We start from the raw sequence: 3677 nt of genomic DNA, 5'->3' as shown, positions 1-3677 counted from the left end.
CACACACACACACACACACACACACACACACACACACACACACACACACGGGAAGAACAGCATAGCTGCCAGCAAAGCAGATAGAATGGAGAGATGTGGGCACAGGGATAGTTCTTCACTGCTGTCCTCAGTCCCAATGGCAGTTCATTTCCTTCAAGGCTTTTGAAAGCTCACGTGTGCCACTCACACATAACAGTGATTTTTAAGCAAGTAAAGATATTTTAGGCTTTTAGTCATGTTCTTTTTCTGTTAGGAAACTCGTTATGAGCTATAGCTGAAAAGTAAACTCATATATTTAGATGCTATGTCTTAGGCTAACTAACACTGTGATTCCCAAAGTGCCTTGGTGTAAGGAAACGATCCCTAAAGTAGCACGAAGAGTCAGTAGACAAATGTAATAAAAAAAAAAAAAAACACAACAACCAAGTCTTTGAATGGAAATTTGGGGAAAAGCAAGCTAGCCTGTCGATACGACCGACCGTTTGTTTCTCTCTGACCCCCCTCACAGGGGCGATGCTTTTCAAGACTCCATCTTGCCTAAGATACAGAACCACACACCCGTAATGCCGTATTATTTTGGAGGGAAGGAACCCCAAAGAGCCCTGAAATCAGTCCTTGCCACAGAACTGCTGCATCATCTGAACATTTCCCGAGGTTTTAGACGTCCCTTCTCCAACGGGTGTGAACTGCTCTGACTTTGGGGCTGGGGTGGGGGTGGGGCTTGAACTTCAGGAAAGGAACCTTGTGTTCTGAACAGAGGAAACAGGAGCTGCCTGGCAACAACAGTGAGAAGCCGCAGTAAGAAGCCCCCAAAGCAAGTGGGAAAGTCACAGGGCTCTTCCCCCCCCTCTTCCTGGCAAGGAGCCATCTGTGGCATAAGCCACCACCAGGTGCCTCTCAGCAGAACCTGCTACCCTCCACTCTTTCAAGCAGTTTTCAGCCACAGAATCAGAATCTTCACAGGCCCTTGCAAATGCTCTGGTTTTGAAGGCATCGCTCCTAAAAGATTGCAAAATTCAAAGAAAATGTCAAAAAGAAACGAAATACTTCCCAGGTTACGAGAGGTCAGAGAACAGGCTTAGAGGTGGGACTTAAGCGTAGTGCTCTCCGGCCTCTCATCCACAGTCCCGCGGAGGAAGAGTTTTTATTGTTGCTTTTTCATATTTGAAGGCATTCTAGCTATTTATTCTGCAGTCATCTGGTCCTTCATTTCTTTAATTCCAGGAGTGAAACTAACACGTCTAAAATTTGAAATGAATGGCTCTTCGAGGGATGCTGCTTTACGGCTTCCATTGTCAGTTCTAAGAACACAGAAATTACCCAGGTGGGAGTGGTAAACTCCTTTAATCCCAGTGCTCAGGAGGCAGAAGCAGGTGAATGTCTGTGAGTTTATGGCCAGCCTGATCTACAAAGAGATTCCAGGATAGCCAGGGCTGCACAGGGAAATTATGTCTCTAAAAGCAAAACAAATAAACCAGCAAACCATAACAACAATAACAAAAAAATATGGAATTTATTTAACTTGAGTGATTTATCAGTATAAACCAAAACAAGAGGCCCAACAAGTTTCTCTCAGGCATGTCATGTTCTCTGGTGATGCCCACATCAGCCTTAAGAGCTGGTAATCTAAGAATTATATAAATGAGAGAAGATTGGAAGTTCAGAGGAGACATATTAAACACAAGGGTCTTCAGGTATAGCACGCCCTTGAAAGAGTGGATTGAACCAACAACAGTGTCAAGACAACAGAAACCGCCCTAATCCAGCTTCCCTCATGATTGGTATCATGTCCTCAGAGGCACCCTGAAACAGAGGAGCATGGGTGGACAGAACAGTACCCTGGGTATCATCTCCTCACAAAGGACCTGGCAATGCAGGTGGAAGACACTGAGACAAAGGTCAGGGCCATAATAAACACCTCCTACCTACGGCCAGGTACAAAGTACAGAGGCAGGGCTCTGTGGACTAGGCTTCATCAAGGAGGAGGGGAGGAGGGAAATCACTGATTAGGTAACCGCTAAGTCAAGCACAGTACTAAGCAAGGTGTATATAGAAACTTATTGGGAACCGACAATGTGCTGTGTGAGAGGTAGGCAGTATATAAGTGACGGGGATGCTAAGTATTTTGCTGAAAGTCACATGGTGAAACAGGAGGCCAGAGATGCTGTTAGAGGTGGGGACGTCAGATCAGAAGACTTCTGGCTCTCAAGAATTACATTTTGTTTTTTTGCTGAGTTTTGTTTGCTTATTTTTTTTTTTTGGGTATTGTTTGTCAAATCCTTCCCAGATGTTATCATATTAAGATATGATACTTAATATTTATAATTCATATTTTAGCAACTCTTCACAAGTATGCTATTGGGTGGGTACTGTTCTTTCTGAGATGTGAAAGATAAAGGAACTGCTGAGGCAAAACCAGGTATGCTGCTTTCTGGAAAACAGAAGTCACCCAGCTGATCAATAGTTCATTTTACCCTTGAACCCAGGCAGGTTGGCTGCAGGACCCAGTCTGCAGTGTGTGTATATGTGCCCACATTGTATGGGTATGTCTGACTCTAAAGTCTTTGAGGGAGTGACATACGTGTGTTAAATGCACCCCTACCTTGCACCCCACACATACAGTGAGTGTAATCTGAGTTGTTTTAGTGTTCCCGTTTATCAGATGGTAATTAGTAATAGCATGAATGGAATATTACCGCCCTCATTGAACTGACTCAATAGAATAGACACTAACACTTAGCACAATTACAGTGTCCCAGGATACTGAACACACAGATCAACCAATGAGCTAAGTAAAATATGAATGCTTGTGTTAGAATTACTAGTTTTAATTTACCAAGTCTAAAATGATAATTACCGATTTTTGTTGATACCATTTATTTTAAAAACATGATAGAAGATTAAATTTGTGAAAAAAAAATGTCTTCACTGTAGTAATTACTTTTGGCCCCACAACCTGGTACTAAGCAACCATTTTTCTAGTTGTAAAATACATAGCTGATATTTATTAATGAGCATCTACTATTTTCAAAGGGATCATAGTAGATTCTTAGAATAACCCTACAAAGGAGATATTACTAAACCCTACTAGGATATTTGACGTCTGAGTTTGAAAAAACACTCAAGTATGCCCAGAGTCACCAGTTAGTAAGGAGCACTACATTAATAAATCTTTATAGCTTCCAAGCTCATATCACTGCATATGTTTTCTTAAAAATTTTAGTAGACTCAGTTCCCTATTTCATAGGTTTATATCTATATAAATATATCATAGTTGGTTTATAACTTTCCAATAATTGGAACATTTTATACTTTGTATTATCTTAAACATATGATAGGGATTTCAAAACTGAAAGGAAATATTAACAATGCAATCCCCACAGAGGCTCAGACCCTTGTATAAAGCCAGGGTGGTATTAGAACAAGACCCTGTGTTCTGCGGTCACTACCCAGCACCTGCCTGCCACCCATCTGTCATGCCTCCTGCCTGGTGGCTGAGCCAGTATCCTACATTTGTCATGCTTCTAGGAGAGGCACCACAGGAAATGTAGATGTTGAATTCTTAACTGTGCTGAAAATATGGGGTGAGACTCAAAAAAATACACATGAAGCCTGGACTCAGGATGTGAAGCCTGGACTCAGGATGTGAACCCTGGCCAATGCATTCTTTTTGGAAA

This window comes from Grammomys surdaster, unplaced genomic scaffold (assembly GCF_004785775.1).
Source record: "Grammomys surdaster isolate TR1022 unplaced genomic scaffold, NIH_TR_1.0 233, whole genome shotgun sequence".
In the NCBI taxonomy this organism is placed as follows: domain Eukaryota; kingdom Metazoa; phylum Chordata; class Mammalia; order Rodentia; family Muridae; genus Grammomys; species Grammomys surdaster.
Note: the sequence above shows the minus strand (reverse complement) of the source record.